This window comes from Ranitomeya imitator, chromosome 4 (assembly GCF_032444005.1).
Source record: "Ranitomeya imitator isolate aRanImi1 chromosome 4, aRanImi1.pri, whole genome shotgun sequence".
Taxonomy (NCBI): Eukaryota; Metazoa; Chordata; class Amphibia; order Anura; family Dendrobatidae; genus Ranitomeya; species Ranitomeya imitator.
In genome coordinates, this window is record NC_091285.1 from 137330668 (window position 1) to 137349709 (window position 19042).

The 19042-nt window shown below is 41.4% G+C and overlaps 1 long non-coding RNA gene across 1 annotated transcript; it reads left to right on the top strand.

The window, feature by feature from the left end:
* Positions 1 to 2064: 2064 nt before the first annotated feature.
* LOC138673976 (uncharacterized) lies at positions 2065 to 6079 on the top strand. The gene is made up of 3 exons (XR_011320404.1): positions 2065 to 2908; positions 3205 to 3368; positions 3739 to 6079. It is a non-coding gene; the product is annotated as an uncharacterized lncRNA (long non-coding RNA).
* The last annotated feature ends 12963 nt before the right edge of the window (positions 6080 to 19042 follow it).

The following is a 19042-nucleotide window of genomic DNA, read 5'->3' on the forward strand; positions in this document are numbered from 1 at the left end:
ATAAAGCTGTTTTTGCCTCGGTTTTTGTGGGGTTTTTTCGCCGCGCTCACTAAAGGGGTTAACTAGCGGGACAGTTTTATAGGTGGTGTCATTACGGATGCGGCGATACTAAATGTGTACTTTTATTGTTTTTTTTTATTATTATTTAGATAAAGAAATGTATTTATGGGAACAATATATATATATATATATATATATATATATATATATATATATATATATATATATATTGTTCCCATAAATACATTTCTTTATCTAAATTTTATCTATATTTTTTTTCTTTATTTAGGAATTAATTTTATTTTTTTTTTACACACGTGAATATTTTTTTTTTACTTTATAACATTGCTCCGGGGGGGGGGGCATCATGTTATAGTGACAGATCGCTGATCTGACACTTTGCACAGCACTGCTGTGCGTCATATGAGATTAAGGGTTTAAAACAACTGAGAAAAAGTGCCACCCTCATAATTTATTTCCATATGTACAAAGGCACTGGGAGCGCCAGCATATTCAATTCCAAATGAAAACATGAAGAAAATATAAAGTTATAGCCACCTTGCAATTTTCCTTTATTGCATTTTTGTTTTTGCTCCCCTTCTTTCCAGAGCCATAAGTTTTTTATTTTTTCATCAATACGACCGTATGAGAGCTTGTTTTCTGCGGGACGAGTTGTACTTTAGAATGACACCATTGATTTTACCATATAATATACTGGAAAAGGTGAAAAAAAAAAAAAGTGTGGTGAAATTGCAAAATAAAAAGTGCAATTCCACAATTGTTATTTGGGTTTTTAATTTGCCATGTTCACTAAATGCTAACAGTTTGATTCTCCAGGTAATTACAAGTATTCAGATGCCAAACATGTATAGGTTCTTTTTTTATTTAAGCGGGGGGAAAAAAATCCAATTTTAAAGTTCTAAGGAAAAAAGTTGCCATTTTCAATACCCCTAGTGTCTCCATTTTTTTTAGGAGCTGGGTGAATATTTGTTTTTTGTGCGCCAAACTGACGTTGTTATTGATAACATTTTGAGGTAGATGTGTTTTGATCGCCGCTGCGGTCTCCCATTCTTCTTCCGCCGCAGTGGAGCCTGCTCAGCAGAGGCGTCGGTCCCAGCGTCTCGCTCAGTCTGACACTGTGCAAAGGGTTACTGCTGCTTTTCCAGCTTCTGCCATTGTAGCCAGTACTGGTCAGCGGCGAGCAAGTCCTACTTTTCCCCTTCTGAGCATGCCCAGTGTAAGATCTCTCATTGGAGATCAAGGGTCACATGCTCAGGTACTGCAGCAACTGCCATTGGTCCTCTAGGAAGGTCCTGAAGTTGCTCAAGTTCTGTGGCAGCCTCCCATTGGTCCTTCTGGAAATGTCCTGTAGTTGCTGCAGCTATAAAAGGTTTGCATGACCGCACGGCCATGCGCTAGTATTGATCCTTGTTATGTGCTTTGCGCCAGTGGTGGTCATGTATGCCTGTGGTCAGGGTTGGCTGTAAAAGCCATTAGAATACCGTCACCTCTGGTCAGGAGTTTGGTTGCCTGTATTCAGGGCCCGGCTGAAATAAGCCACTAGAATACCGGCTCCGGTGAGAATGTGGTTGTGTGCTTTCCTGACTGCGTGACCACTGACTGCTATCTGCTCTCTGCTCAGCAGTTATCCGTGTGCTCCTGTGAGCTTATCAGGGCACAGTCCTTTTCTATATCAGCGACTCTGTGAGGTAACAAAGTTCGCGTATACCGCCATATAGTACCATTTACTAGCAGCAGGTTCCTCCTGCACAGTGGACCTCGGGCTGCGAACGCACCAATAACATCATCTATATTTACTTGGTGCGTTCCGCTAGACCTAATAGGGTCTAGTTTCCAAAATGGTGTCACTTGTGGGGGGCTTCTACTGTTTAGGCACATCAGGGGCTCTCCAAACGCGACATGGCGTCCGATCTCAATTCCAGCCAATTCTGCATTGAAAAAGTCAAACGGCGCTCCTCTTCCAAGCCCTGCCGTACGCCCAAACAGTGGTTTACCCCCACATATGAGGTATTGGCATATTCAGGAGAAATTGCATAACAAATTTTGTGGTTAATTTTCTCTTTTTACACTTGTGAAAATAAACAAAATTGGTTCTGAAGTTGTTATCTGGTGGCCTAGGAGCAGCATGAGACGGACTCTGGAGAAGGTGGTCCCTGTACTGACCACAAACCCTGAACCTAGCAACGCAACTAGAAGTAGCTGTGGGGGGTACCTAACACTCCTTAGACCCCTCGGCACAGCCTCAGAACTAACTTCCCCTAAAGACAGAAACAGGAAACCTATCTTGCCTCAGAGAAAATCCCCAAAGGATAGATAGCCCCTCACAAATATTGACGGTGAGAGGAGAGGGAAATAACATACGCAGACATATTTATATGCGAACCTATTTATGGGATGGTGGGAGGAGACTCAAGTTAAGAACAGCCCACTATACTGTAATAATGTATTAAAGTGGTATCGTTATATCGACGACATTGTTGTCTTATGGACAGGCTCTGCTGGGGATTTGGAGAATTTTGTGGGAGAGCTGAATAGCAATCGTGTGAATATCCAGCTCACTTAACATTTCTCCACCAGCTCTGTCGATTTCCTGGATTTGAAGATTATGCTCCAAGACAATCATATCTGTACGACTCTTTTCCGCAAAAGTACAGCCACTAATAACATGTTACACTATTCTAGCTTCCACCCGCGGCACTTACGTGACAGCATCCCGAAGGGCCAGTTTTTACGCCTGAGAAGAAATTGTAGCCAGCTAACAGACTTTCAAGCGGAGTCCAGATTGCTCACAGACCGATTTCGGGAACGTGGGTACCCGAGGAGGATCATCACCGGTGCTTATGAACACTCCCGCCAGAAACCAAGAGAGGGAGCCCTGAAGCCACGGGTGAGAACTAATGTGTACACAACTAGCCTAGTCACCCAGTTTAATAACCAATGGGGTGATGTCCGCAAGGTTATGGAGGACAATTGGGGGATTCTATTGAGTGACAGCAGGCTTAAAATGATGATTCCAGATAAACCCAGAATTGTGGCCAGGAGGGCGAAAAACCTCAAGGACGCCCTACTACTAAGATCCGTGTCAACCACCCAACCTTCGGGTCATATCCATGTGGGGGATGTTCCGTTTGCACATATATGTTAGCAGAGCCGGGTATTTTACTACCTTCTTTATCCTTTCAGGTGTCTCCTAAATCGTTTTTTAATTGCCGCACTCGTAATGTAATATATGCTCTGATTTGCGGATGTGAGAAAGTCTACGTTGGACAAGACCACACAAGAGCTGTGCCGTAGGATCCAGCAACATGTGTCCAACATCTGCATGGCTAGGATGGACAAGAGCAAGGGTAAGCCAATTACCTCAGTGGCGGCCCACTTCCTGGACCAGCATAACGGTACCCCTAGAACCCTGAGAGTTATGGGGTTGGAGCAAATATACCTGAGTATTAGGGGCGGGAGGATTACGGATGAGCTCCTGAGGAGAGAATCTCGTTGGATATACAAACTAAAGAGCTTGGCACCCGATGGCCTAAATGAAGAGCTCTTATATACGGGCTTTTACAAGAGACTCTAGCACTATGACAGGGGATGGGAGGGTGTGCTTGCCCCCACTTTCTATTGCACTTGGCACTACTGTCTGGGTTACCCCCTTCCCTTCTCCCTTTTTTTTTTTTTTTTCCTCATTATTTCTTATTTTTAGGTTATTTTCTTTTTCAGTACCCCCTCCACCAGGTAAATGGATATTCTCATCTGTGGATAACAAGCAAATTACATTCCTTGATCTTCCCTATATGGGAGTGGACTAAGACACCCATTGCACTTATACATGGATGTAACCTTGGAGGTGGATCAGACACGATCTCAAGATCATGATATCGTCTGGAATATGTGGATCAATGTATTTTTTTGCAACTTTGCTAGGAATATATTCATTTATTGCTCGGTGTGTTTTTTTTTTTTGTTTGTTTTTTGTTTTTTTTTCCTCTTTAGTGCATGCTGTGTGCCCCCTGTTCTACACAACACCTGTTTTATTGGACCATCATGTATTCATGTCAGGGTCCTAGGCACGTCTTGTGGTTAGTTTATAGGATGCAATGTATATATATTTTTCCTGTTATTAGCCTGCCCTGACCATATGCTAGTTGGAAGTACCTTGTGTTGGCTAAGCGTCTACTCTAAATATATCCTCTTGTAGTCCTCTCCTCTGCTTGTTCTTGGTCTTTTATAAACCCCCACACTCACTCTCACTTATTTGGGTATGGGGATTTTTAGGATCTCCTGCGATGGAATGGTGGCCATTGTGGCCAGTCACTTGGGTAGGCTTTTGTGACCTAGTCACTCAGGCCGGTGGGATTTGGTGGGAGGTTTTGAGATGTATGAAGAGTACCAACTTTTATTCTGCTGTGACCTAGGTTCTAGTGTGTGGATGTGTTTCTGTATTAAAACGGGTACAAACTTATTAAGGTCCTGAACCAAATTCCAGAACCCTTTTGCCATCATTTAGCTTTTGGCTCCCTTTGGTTTTGTATTATAATATACCGGACGCTTCACTTTGTAAGGTTGCCTCTTACATCTGCGCACGCATTTATGATATTGGCTTTAGCCTTTAGGTAGGAACGTCCATTTGCCGTTAACTGATGGCTATGCACACCATATGCTGTCTGTGTTGCCCCCCTGGGTCAGGTGTCTTTGAGACCTGGCTCTGCCAGGGCACCCTTAACATCTCCCTTATGCATGGGGGTGGCTTTAGCGATTTAAGCTGCGGGCCTACACTGACGCGGTTTATTATCGGGGGTACGCAGTGTTTGTGTACCGTACAATTGGCTCCCATAGAGTATGACTGATATCGACCTCTTTGCTTGTATGAGCTAGATGGGCGCAGGTTCTATTTCCCATTGCCCTACAAGAGGGTGCTTGCACATCTTTGATGTGTATTGCAACAAGAGACGTCCCTGCGATTATAGGTTGCCTTGGCAACCCTTATGGCAGACTAACGCGTGCATAGGTCTGTAATTGTTGTGCTGGGCGCCTGCGCATAAGCAACCACGCTAGAAACGTACACCGGTTTGGAGTCTCATTGGGGCATGGGGGTTGCCTAGGTAACCCGATGGTTTATTACGGCAGGGACTCCCAGCGTTTGCGCACTGGATAGTTCGGCTTACGAGGATTTCGTCAGGGACTGTTTTTCCTGCCTGTGTAAACTATTTGGGTGCAGGTATTGTTGTTCATCTACCTGATAGGAGGCACTCTTACAAGGGACTTCCCCAGGTTTACAGGTTGCCTTGACAACCATTGTGGCGGACTGGTGTGTGGGCGGGCTTGCGGTTATGGTGCCGGGCGCCTGCGCACACCAGCTCGGAAACACATACCAGCTCGGAGCTGTATCTGTTTATGGTGGTTGCCCTGGGAACATGACGTGCAGGCTGACGCTAGTACAGCCCTTTACGTCGGGGTTTCCTAGCGCCTGCGCAGTGGGAATTTATGCACGCCATGATGGATTCTCTCAGTGACTCTGCCGCCATGAAACTGCCCACCTGGTATGTATTAAGGTTTATTACTGATATTATTTAAAGTGGATCCACACCACCAATTGACTGTGGACCTTGAGGAAGACGCCTCCAGCGTCGATACGCGTGGGTCACGCATTGCTAGAGTCTTGGCATTAATCTAGCCGGTTACTACTCTTTTTGCGGTGGGGAGGGGGTTCTCTGATAGAGGATTCTGGGCGGCTTGGCTTCCACTTAGTAGCCGCTTTCAGCTAGGTCCCTTTTGATACTTTGCAAACCCTCTTTAAGCCTGTATGGGATACCGCCTTTGAGGATGATTAGTGTGTCTTAGATACCTATTTGAGGAATTATGTGGCTAATCTTTAAGTGACACAGTATGCACATAGGGGTTTTTTCACTATATTTTCCACTGTTTATGTGTACGACATTACTGGCATCATTCAGGATTAGACTCTTCAATGCTGTTTTAGTATTATACTTTGTATTATATGGACCCTTATCTCCCATTGTTTGCGGGAGTTTTTAATTGTTTTTAACATAGTTATTGTGTGGTGTGGTCTAAATAAAGATTGTTGTATATATTTGCTAGACATTTGACTTGTGGTGATCCCATTCTTTATGATGCTGTCCCTTTTTCTCGTGCTGTGCTTAACATACGCAAACATGAAATCAGAATTTAGCATAGGAGGCCATACTAGCTAAAAAGAAAGAATAGAACAGAGTACTATGCGGTCAGTAAAAAACACTAGAAAATATCCACCACAGAAAATACAAATCACCACATCTGACTAAAGACATGGGGGGTATATCTGCATCTCCAGAGATACAGCTTGGCTGCAAAAAATCCTTCACAGACAAAGCTGGACAAGACAAACATGAAAATGCACAGAACTATAAGGTCCACAGCAGGTGGACAGCAAAAACAAAGCCAGGACTTATCTTTGCAGAAAAGCACAGCAAACTGGAGAGACCAGCAGGGAAGTGAATCCTCCAAAAACAATGGACAACTGGCAGGGACTAAAGAGTCCTGCAAAGCTATATACCCCAGTCAGTTTTGCAATTAGTAGATACACCTGTCCAATCCTGCAGTCCAGGCACAACTGCATTACCCTCTACAACCACCGGAGGGAGCCCAAAAGCTGAATTCACAACAGAAGTAAAATGTTTGCAAAAAAAAGTAAAATGTTCATTTTTTTCCTTCCAAATTGTTTCAGTTGCTGTGAAGCATGTCAAGGGTTAATAAACTTCTTGAATGTGGTTTTGAGCACCTTGAGGGGTGTCGTTTTTAGAATGGTGTCAAGTTTGGGTATTTTCTGTCATGTACACCCCTCAAAGTGACTTTAAATGTGAGATGGTCCCTAAAAAAAAATGGTTTTGAAAATTTGTTGTAAAAATGAGAAATTACTGGTCAACTTTTAACCCTTTTGTTTCCAAAATTGTGCTGATGTAAAGTAGACATGTGGGGAATGTTATTTATTAACTATTTTGTGTGACATATCTCTCTGATTTAAGGGCATAAAAATTCAAATTTTGAAAATTGCAAAATTTAAAATTTTTTCGCCATATTTCCGTTTTTTTTCATAAATAATCGCAAGTAATAGCGAAGAAATGTTACCACTAATATGAAGTACAATATGTCACGATAAAACAATCCCAGAATCAGCGGGATCCGTTAAAGCGTTCCAGAGTTATAACCTCATAAAGTGACAGTGGTCAGAATTGTAAAAATTGGCTCGGTCATTAAGTACCAAATTGGCTCTGTCACTAAGGGGTTAAGCTGAATTTGGCAATCTGCACACTCATGTGCAAATAAACATTATGAAAAATAAGTCCCAAGTCTCCAAGTTAAGTTTTCACCTAAAACAAGAAGGACATTATGGAAACAGATTTTATATACATCACTCCAAGGATCTTAACCCCTTTACCCCCAAGGGTGGTTTGCACGTTAATGACCAGGCCAATTTTTACAATTCTGACCACTGTCCCTTTATGAGGTTATAACTCCGAAACGCTTCAACGGATCCTGGTGATTCTGACATTGTTTTCTCGTGACATATTGTACTTCATGATAGTGGTAAAATTTCTTTGATAGTACCTGCGTTTATTTGTGAAAAAAACGGAAATTTGGCGAAAATTTTGAAAATTTCGCAATTTTCAAACTTTGAATATTTATGCAATTAAATCACAGAGATATGTCACACAAAATACTTAATAAGTAACATTTCCCACATGTCTCCTTTACATCAGCATAATTTTGGAACCAATTTTTTTTTTTGTTAGGGAGTTATAAGGGTTAAAAGTTGACCAGCAATTTCTCATTTTTACAACACCATTTTTTTTTAGGGACCACGTCTCATTTGAAGTCATTTTGAGGGGTCTATATGATAGAAAATACCCAAGTGTGACACCATTCTAAAAACTGCACCCCTCAAGGTGCTCAAAACCACATTCAAGAAGTTTATTAACCCTTCAGGTGTTTAATAGGAATTTTTGGAATGTTTAAATAAAAATGAACATTTAACTTTTTTACACAAAAAATTTACTTCAGCTCCAATTTGTTTTATTTTACCAAGGGTAACAGGAGAAATTGGACCCAAAAAGTTGTTGTCCAATTTGTCCTGAGTACGCTGATACCCCATATGTGGCAGTAAACCACTGTTTGGGCGCATGGGAGAGCTCGGAAGGGAAGGAGCGCTATTTGACTTTTCAATGCAAAATTGACAGGAATTGAGATGGGACGCCATGTTGCGTTTGGAGAGCCACTGATGTGCCTAAACATTGAAACCCCCCACAAGTGACACCATTTTGGAAAGTAGACCCCCTAAGGAACTTATCTGGATGTGTGGTGAGCACTTTGACCCACCAAGTGCTTCACAGAAGTTTATAATGCAGAACCGTAAAAATAAAAAATCATATTTTTTCACAAAAATTATATTTTTGCCCCCAATTTTTTATTTTTCCAAGGGTAAGAGAAGAAATTGGACCTCAAAAGTTGTTGTCCAATTTGTCCCGAGTACGCTGATACCCCATATGTGGCAGTAAACCACTGTTTGGGCGCATGGGAGAGCTCGGAAGGGAAGGAGCGCCGTTTGACTTTTCAATGCAAAATTGACAGGAATTGAGATGGGACGCCATGTTGCGTTTGGAGAGCCACTGATGTGCCTAAACATTGAAACCCCCCACAAGTGACACCATTTTGGAAAGTAGACCCCCTAAGGAACTTATCTGGATGTGTGGTGAGCACTTTGACCCACCAAGGGCTTCACAGAAGTTTATAATGCAGAGCCATAAAAATAAAACAAAATTTTTTTCCCACAAAAATTATTTTTTAGCCCCCAGTTTTGTATTTTTCCTAGGGTAACAGGAGAAATTGGACCCCAAAAGTTGTTGTCCAATTTGTCCTGAATACGCTGATACCCCATATGTGGGGGGGAACCACCGTTTGGGCGCATGGGAGGGTCCGGAAGGGAAGGAGCGCCATTTGGAATGCAGACTTAGATGGAATGGTCTGCAGGCGTCACATTGCGTTTGCAGAGCCCCTAATGTACCTAAACAGTAGAAACCCCCCACAAGTGACACCATTTTGGAAAGTAGACCCCCTAAGGAACTCATCTTGATGTGTTGTGAGAGCTTTGAACCCCCAAGTATTTCACTACAGTTTATAACGCAGAGCCATGCAAATAAAAAATATTTTTTTTTCCACAAAAATTATATTTTAGCCCCCAGTTTTGTATTTTTCCAAGGTTAGCAGGAGAAATTGGACCCTAAATGTTGTTGTCCAATTTGTCCTGAGTACGCTGATACCCGATATGTGGGGGGGAACCACCGTTTGGGCGCATGGGAGGGCTCGGAAGGGAAGGAGCATCATTTGGAATGCAGACTTAGATGGATTGGTCTGCAGGCGTCACATTGCGTTTGCAGAGCCCCTAATGTACCTAAACAGTAGAAACCCCCCACAAGTGACCCCATATTGGAAACTAGACCCCTCAATGAACTTATCTAGATGTGTTGTGAGAACTTTGAACCCCCAAGTGTTTCACTACAGTTTATAACGCAGAGCCGTGAAAATAAAAAATCTTTTTGTTTTCCCACAAAAATTATTTTTTAGCCCCCAGTTTTGTATTTTCCCAAGGGTAACAGGAGAAATTGGTCCACAAAAGTTGTTGTCCAATTTGTCCTGAGTACGCTGATACACCATATGTTGGGGTAAACCCCTGTTTGGGCACACAGGAGAGCTCGGAAGGGAAGGAGCACTGTTTTACTTTTTCAACGCAGAATTGGCTGGAATTGAGATCGGACGCCATGTCGTGTTTGGAGTGCCCCTGATGTGCCTAAACAGTGGAAACCCCCCAATTATAACTGAAACCCTAATCTAAACACACCCCTAACCCTAATTCCAACGGTAACCCTAACCACACCTCTAACCCTGACACACCCCTAACCCTAATCCCAACCCTATTCCCAACTGTAAATGTAATCTAAACCCTAACCCTAACTTTAGCCCCAACCCTAACTGTAGCCCCAACCCTAACCCTAACCCTAGCCCTAACCCTAGCCCTAACCCTAGCCCTAACCCTAGCCCTAACCCTAGCCCTAACCCTAGCCCTAACCCTAACCCTAGCCCTAACCCTAGCCCTAACCCTAGCCATAGCCCTAACCCTAGCCCTAACCCTAGCCCTAATGGGAAAATGGAAATAAATACATTTTTTTTTTATTTTTCCCTAACTAAGGGGGTGATGAAGGGGGGTTTGATTTACTTTTATAGCGAGTTTTTTAGCGGATTTTTATGATTGGCAGCCGTCACACACTGAAAGACCCTTTTTATTGCAAAAAATATTTTTTGCAATACCACATTTTGAGAGCTATAATTTTTCCATATTTTGGTCCACAGAGTCATGTGAGGTCTTGTTTTTTGCGGGACGAGTTGACGTTTTTATTGAAAACATTTTTGGGCACGTGACATTTTTTTATCGCTTTTTATTCCGATTTTTGTGAGGAAGAATGACCAAAAGCCAGCTATTCATGAATTTCTATTGGGGGAGGCGTTTATACCGTTCCGCGTTTGGTAAAATTGATAAAGCAGTTTTATTCTTCGGGTCAGTACGATTACAGCGATACCTCATTTATATCATTTTTTTATGGTTTGGTGCTTTTATGCGATAAAAACTATTTTACAGAAAAAATAATTATTTTTGCATCGCTTTATTCTCAGGACTATAACTTTTTTATTTTTTTGCTGATGATGCTGTATGGCGGCTCTTTTTTTGCGGGACAATATGACGCTTTCAGCGGTACCATGGTTATTTATATCTGTCCTTTTGATCGCGTGTTATTCCACTTTTTGTTCGGCGGTATGATAATAAAGCGTTGTTTTTTGTCTCGTTTTTTTTTTTTTTTTCTTACGGTGTTTACTGAAGGGGTTAACTAGTGGGACAGTTTTATAGGTCGGGTCGTTACGGACGCGGCGATACTAAATATGTGTACTTTTATTGGTTTTTTTTTTTATTTAGATGAAGAAATGTATTTATGGGAATAATATTTTTTTTTTTTTTTTCATTATTTTGGAATTTTTTTTTTTTTTTTTTTTACACATTTGGAAAAATTTTTTTTTACTTTTTTACTTTGTCCCAGGGGGGGACATCACAGATCAGTGATCTGACAGTTTGCACAGCACTCTGTCAGATCACTGATCTGATAGGAGTGCAGGCTGCTTCACAGTGCCTGCTCTGAGCAGGCTCTGTGAAGCCACCTCCCTCCCTGCAGGACCCGGATCCGCGGCCATCTTGGATCCGGGGCTCGAGCAGGGAGGGAGGTGAGGAGACCCTCGCAGCAACGCGATCACATCGCGTTGCTGCGGGGGGCTCAGGGAAGCCCGCAGGGAGCCCCCTCCCTGCGCGGTGCTTCCCTGCACCGCCGGCACATCGCGATCATCTTTGATCGCGGTGTGCCAGGGGTTAATGTGCCGGGGGCGGTCCGTGACCGCTCCTGGCACATAGTGCCGGATGTCAGCTGCGATAAGCAGCTGACGATCGGCCGCGCTCCCCCCGTGAGCGCGGCCGATCGGCTATGACGTACTATCCCGTCCAGGGTCAGATAAGCCCAGGGCACCTCGACGGGATAGTACGTCTAAGGTCACAGAGGGGTTAATCAGATATATCTCGCTCGACATAACTAATAATATTACCCAGCACCCCCAAGTAAGGACCTAATATCCCTGCCTTGGTGAATTTTCCAGTCCTCCCATATTTTACAGAATTTATGCAGGGCTCTCCTCTTTTGATATACTCCTTCTTACAGACGTAGCCGTAGATTCATTTTTTCCATAAATTCCCTAAACGTAGGTGCACCCTGTCCAATCAGTGCACTGCTATAATTTTTCTGGCTTGATATAATGTTCTTTTAAGTGCCAAGCTTATGCTTTCATCTTCAGCAACCCTGTCCACAAAACCCAAGACACAAACCAGAGGATGCGTAGGAATCACAACCCTAAACACCGTGTTTATGTGGTCTATGACTTGGGTCCAGGAATTCCAGATGGAACCAGATGACCAAAACATATGTAGCAAATCGTCAGGGCCCGAACCGCATCTCGGACACAAGTCATCCTTCCTTAATCCAATTTTATGCAGGAATTTGGGAGTCCTGTATACCAGATGCAGCATGTACATCTGTGACAGCCTTTGTGCCTCACAATTGGACAACTGGGGAATCAAGGGTCATCCCACTGCTCATCGTCAATTACCCCAACATCCTGCTCCCTTTTCTCTTTAAGCTTCAACGGATGCTTATCTATAACCTGGGCAAGGAGTAGATAAAATCTAGAAATTGCAACAGCGACACAATTCTGGTTCCCAACCATGGAAAACAATACATTTTTATGGGTTCTAAGCTGAGCAAGGGATTCCTGTTTATGCCATGCGTGTCTCAATTGAAGGTACTGAAAAAAGTACTTATGTGACAGCTGGAATTCATCTCTTAGCTGCTGAAAACTTTTAAAGACTCCATCCAACTGAAGTTGATCTATAAATAAGATCCCCGGGGGTAAAGCTCTCTAACCTGAATATTTCTGGCAACTTTGGGTTGTGTCATATAGGAGTAACTGGAGTAAACCCATCAATATTAAGTAGTTGCTAAGTTTTTCCCCAGGTTTTAATCACAAGGACTAGAGTAGGTTGCTTTGTCTTATTTTCCCCCAAATAGCCTGCTTCCCAAAATGAGATAATTGGGTTTCCCCCCATATACCCCTGGACAATGGAAGCTATAGAGTCATGAAGCAGTCTAAACTGTTGCAATTGTGAGGCTAGAAAATACAGCCACAGGTTAGGGGCAGCCAATCCTCTCTCCTCCTTTCCCCTCTGTAATGTGTCATATTTAATCCAAGCTGTGCCTTTTTTCCAAATTAATTCTCTAAACGTAGCTTGAAATTTGTAAAAGTGTTTCAGAGGAATCCACCCCATGGCATTATGGATGACATATAACAGATGGGGCATGAGAATCATTTTAACCAAATTTGTGCGACCCACTACTGATAATGGTAATTTAAACCAGGTGTTGATTTTTGCTTGGAATTTCATGTATAGCCGATCCAAATTCAGAGGTATAAACAATCTAACATTTGTTGAAACTTGAATGCCCAAATATTAAAACTTTAAGTCTCGTTTGACTCACTTTGGATGCTTGAGAAAGTTCATCCACTGGCATTAACATAGATTTCTCCCAATTAATAAGCCCCCCAAAAATCTCCAAGCTGGTTAATCATAGCTATAGCGTTTAACAATGAATTTTGGTACTGTCTTTGCCAATTAAGTTATCATTTTTTTTTTAGATCAAAGCTTGGCAGATTTAAAAAAAAAAAACCTGACACTCAGACGTTTTTTAATCAATTTAGATCAGTTGCAGATACAAAAACTACAATACCGCAAGTATAAATCCAGCCTTGCTCTCCATGTTGGGAACTTCCTGAGGAGGATGGCTGCTATTTTTCATTAATTTTCTTGGGCTGTTCAGTTTCATTTTTGCACCCCATTTGCTGTGATCACTCGTTTCATGGTATTGCATCTTGCACAATACTCAGAATACTTATGTTAGTGATATCAAGCATCCGTCTATTCATCCCCGTATGGTTTTCTACTTTATTACACTTCCTGAAATCAAAACTTATTTATTTTTTCTTAATTTAGTTTATCTCTATATTTATTCTCTTGGTAATGTGTTTTTCTTGCTAGTCGCCAATTTTGGAGCAGAGATTTACCATAGATAAGACTGTGTGCTTTGTAATAACTTAACTGATTCCAGTAAACTTAGTTGTTTAAAAACCCAGTGAACCTTGCAAAAGAAATGACCTTTTGCGTAAATGAATAAATTGATGTCTGATCACTAGTGATTCATCCACTCAGACCCCCACTTATGCTTAAAAAAAAAAAGGGTACCTTAGTGGCCCTTCTGCTTTTAGTGAAACATCTCTGCTGGCCCAATAATTAATCAGAATTGCATCAGCGCTTTTATTTAGATCATCACCAATCAGACATTGACAGCTTCGTGTTTACTAAGCATGTCTTCAATATTTGGAATATCCAACAAAGTGATCAAATATATATTTTTTAAATTTCCAAAAATATGATTTCTTTTTGTAAGCCTAATCAATAGATGTCAGTCTATTTTATTTGTATGGCAAATTGCACTTCCACTGTTTCCTATGCATTTTATTTCAGCATCGTGGATGTCCTAGGGTATTTTTACAGGTGGAAGAGTAATGATAAACTATAGGCTCATTTTAACTGTCAAAAGAAAATCCAGCGTCTCCATTTCCCCACGATTTTCTGCTGCTCCATCCAACATTATCTTAACTGCCTATGGTTGGTTATTACCAAACTTCATATGAAATATAAAATGTCCGTTAGGTTGAACGGCTGTGACAAGTGTATGTAATAAATTTAATTACAGTCAATCAGACTAAGATTTACTATATCATGATAAAGAGGGTGAAAGAAGCGGCACTTCCCTACGGAGAGTATAAAAAATGTTGCTTTTAATTCCAATCCATTAAAACTGTAATCTGATGAGCTTCTGATATGTTACACGCCCTAATTATAGCATATTGAATGTAAAGCAGTAGCCTCATTTAAAAGTAAATGGATCCAATCACAAACAACCTGTAAATGATGTATATGACCCAGAAAAGACAAGCATAATGGATATATTTCAATTTAAAGACTGTTGTGTACACAGTAATAGGAAATGCTGATGGCACCACTTCCTCCATTCACAGCGGTCATGTAATCGCTGTGTATAGGGAGGGAACAGGAGCTTTTGGGACATAGCAGATTGAGACAGCTTTCCTATGCAGTTCCCTTGTAACTTATGGCCGGTATATTAGCCCAAGATGGAAATAAAAATATTTCAATATCTAAATGCCACGCTGCAAAGATTTCTTATGACCTGATGGGTGGCACAATGTGTAAACTAAATTTAAAAATATATAAAAAATCCACTGTCAATCCAAATCTCTACCTAGTCACCTCCGCAAAAAAAAAAAAAAACTTGTCCAATATATAAAAATATTTGATACAAAATGGGGAACACGTTTTTAAATGTATTTTAGTGCCCCTGAGTGGTAATAAAACAAAATAAAGATAAAATATGAAAGTCACATAAAAATGAAGTCCTATGCATCATGAATAAAAGATGCAAAAGTTACTTGAAAATACAAATGAAAAAAAATTATAAATCTTTAAACCACATGTATACGAAAACCCAAAAATGCGCCTGCTCAGGAGTGGCAGTACAGGTCTTGAACTGGTTAAAGGATTGTAAAAAACATTTTTTACCCCTTAAGCACCCAGACAATTTTCACTTTTGCACTTTCATTTTTTTCATCCACTTCTTCCAAGAGTTATACAATTTTATTTTTTCATTGACACTTTTGCAAGACAAGTTGTAGTTTCGAATGACACCATTTATTTGACCATATATGATGCATACAAATTGGTGGGAAATGATGAAAAAACACAATTTTCCCAGTTTTCTGGGTTTAGTTTTTACTATGTTTATTGTGCAATAAAAACAACCTGACAACATGATTCTTCATGTCCGTATGATTATTGCAAAACCAAGCGGAAAATAAATCTGAACCTTGTAAAAAATAAAATAAAATTGATCTGTGTTGCCATTTCTAGAGACCTAAAACTATTACATTTTTTATTGGATGAGTTTATTTTTGTGTGCCAAGCTGTAGTATGCATTGTCACCATTTTCAGGTATATAAGATATTAAAATCACATTGTATTGACTTCTTTTGGGGAGGTGCATCGTACAAATAACTGTCTTCTGGATTTTAGTATTTTTTATTTTTTAATTGGGTAAAGGGTGTAATTCAAATGTTTAAATTATTTAGTTTTTTTGTTTTCAGTTTACTTTTCAATTCTCCTTGAATTTGCAATAGTTTGGTTGAACTATATACTGCAATACATCATTACTGCTTTATTTAGTAAAAATAACTACTTCCTCTGAAGCCCAGCCTAATATACTTCTACGAAAGAGATCTCTTTCAAAATGACACAGTGAATATACAGAAAAAGGTAGCTCAGAGCAGTAGATGGGGATGAGTTAAATACACAAATGAAGCAGCATACGTATAAAGGGTAAATTGATTACTGAAAGAGCAATGAACCCATCAGTCAATAAATACACTATATAATTGCCTAAGGGTCATTTCCGTCTGTCTTTCTGTCCTTCTGTCTGTCACGGTTATTCATTCGCTGATTGGTCTCGGCAGCTGCCTGTCATGGCTGCCGCGACCAATCAGCGACGGGCACAGTCCGGAAGAAAATGGCCGCTCCTTACTTCCCGCAGTCAGTGCCTGTCGCCCGCATACTCCCCTCCGGTCACTGCTAACACAGGGTTAATGCCGGCGGTAATGGACCGCGTTATGCCGCGGGTAACGCCCTCCGTTACCGCCGCTATTAACCCTGTGTGTCCCCAACTTTTTGCTATTGATGCTGCGTATGCAGCATCAATAGTAAAACGATCTAATGTTAAAAATAATAATTAAAAAAAAACCTTATTCTCACCTTCCGCCGTCGCGTCCTCTCCTCGGCACTGCAAGCAGCAGGTTCCGCTTCCAAAGATGCTATGGGAGAAGGACCTTCCATGACGTCACGGTCATGTGACCGCGACGTCATGGAAGGTCCTGCGCTCATACCAATCCTGGGACCAGACACCGCTCACAAGCGCCGGAACTACAACGGGCTCTTTGGATGGTGAGTATGTTTCTTTTTTATTTTTTAACCTGTTACATACGTGACTGGGCAATATACTACCTGGCTGGGCAATATACTACGTGTCTGTGCTGTATACTACGTGACTGGGCAATATACTACGTGGCTGGGCAATATTCTACGTGGCTGGCCAATATACTACGTGGCTGGGCAATATACTACGTGGCTGGGCAATATACTACGTGACGGCAATATTCTACGTGGCTGCGCAATATTCTATGTGGCTGCGCAATATACTACGTGGCTGGGCAATATACTACGTGGCTGGGCAATATTCTACGTGGCTGGCCAATATACTATGTGGCTGGCCAATATACTACGTGGCTGGGCAATATACTACGTGGCTGGGCAATATAGTATGTGGCTGGGCAATATACTATGTGACTGGGCAATATACTACGAGGACATGCATATTCTAGAATACCCGATGCGTTAGAATCGGGCCACCATCTAGTATTATATAAGGCTTCAAAATGTAAGGAGAGGTAAACCAATATTACAATGGCAAAAACATGACAAAACATTTATTCATTTCCTACTGGAATGGAAGCGGGTACCAACGTGCGTTTCTGTGTTGACCTTCGTCAGGGAGAATCAAGATTTCTCTTTCAACAAGTTAAGCATGATGACACAAACGAGAATAGTAAAACCAAAAACACTCAGTTTGAAAAAATGTTGCAGTAATCCGCAAGTGCTAGTAAAAGATGTAAAAAACAGGGTATTTGGTTGATACGTTTTTTGCAAAAAATGTATACTAAGCTGCTCTACCAATCTTCACGGTATACCCTTATCAGAGCAGTCCTAACTAATGTATGCAATCCCTATCTGATGTATTTAAAAACCTGATCATCTGTATATAACCTGTGTGAACAGGGTTCAGAGAGGAAAAATCCATGTGTGCATACAGGGTAGAACAGCTTTTGTGCAGATAGCCCAAGAGGAGTGGTGGAACTCCCCAGTCTTGTAGACACAAGAGAACAATTATGGAAACAGGAACACATGGGCTACTTGCACAGTGAACAAGTCTGTATGATCATGTTCACACACCACCAAGAAACCTGAAGACACAAACGAGAATAGTAAAACCAAAAACACTCAGTTTGAAAAAATGTTGCAGTAATCCGCAAGTTAAGCATGATGTAGTGACAGGGAACTTCAGCAGGTTTGTGACTGACATTGGGACCAAGGGGTAACCAATGGGTCCTCAAACACCCTACCAGGATCAAACAAACTCACCACTTAAATTCTAATAACAGAAATTGACAGCAATGAAAATAGAAATAAAAATGGCACTCAAGTGTGTTAGGCTAAGTTCACATTTGCGTATGTGTCTGCAGCGTATCGTTTGCATGCGCAAACGCATTAAAAAATGCATGCGAACGCATGTGTACAGAGCGATTATTATCCGCATTCCCTTACGCATGATGTAAAAAAACGTGATTGCATGCGTTTGTATGCGTTTTTGCATGTGTTTGCGTTTATGCGCATGTGTACGGTAATTCCAATGGGCGTGGCTTATGGGTTTTCTATATATAGAGACACTGCACAGCAGAAATTTGCTTCTTTGGATGCTACTGCAAGATGGAGAACGTGGAGAGCTTCAATATGAATCTGGATTTATATTTAAAATTTGCTTTGCTTTCACTGTGGCTTGTGAGGAAGAAAGGAGAAGAGAAATACGGAGATGTCATCACTTTTGGCAACACCCCATTGTTGAACTCTGACAGAGCCATGGAGCCTACCACTCACTGTACACAGAGCTTCCTGAAAAGCCGGCAAAGTTTTTGGACTACACCAGGATGTCGCTACAGAGCTTCAATAATTTGCTGCAACGTGTCCGAGGATACATCAGCAGGAAGGACACCCAACTACGTAGAGCAATTCCTGTTGAGGAACGTCTGTTGGTGACCATAAGGTACATAATTTTGAACAACAAACACCTGTCCTTACTATTATTGTTAGAAAAGCCATGTACTGATTTATTTGTTCCTTTGTCTGTTCCGCAGATTCCTGACTACTGGAGAGACCTTAAGATCTCTACATTTTCAGTTTCGAATTGGACTGTCTACCCTTTCTGGGATTGTTGGAGACACCTGCCATGCATTTTGTGACGTTCTGCATGCCGACTTCCTCCCCCAACCCACAGCTGAACTCTGGCTACAAAATGCAGCAAAATTCAATGAAGTGTGTAATTTTTTCTAACTGTGTGGGGGCTGTGGACTTCAAACATATTCGGAT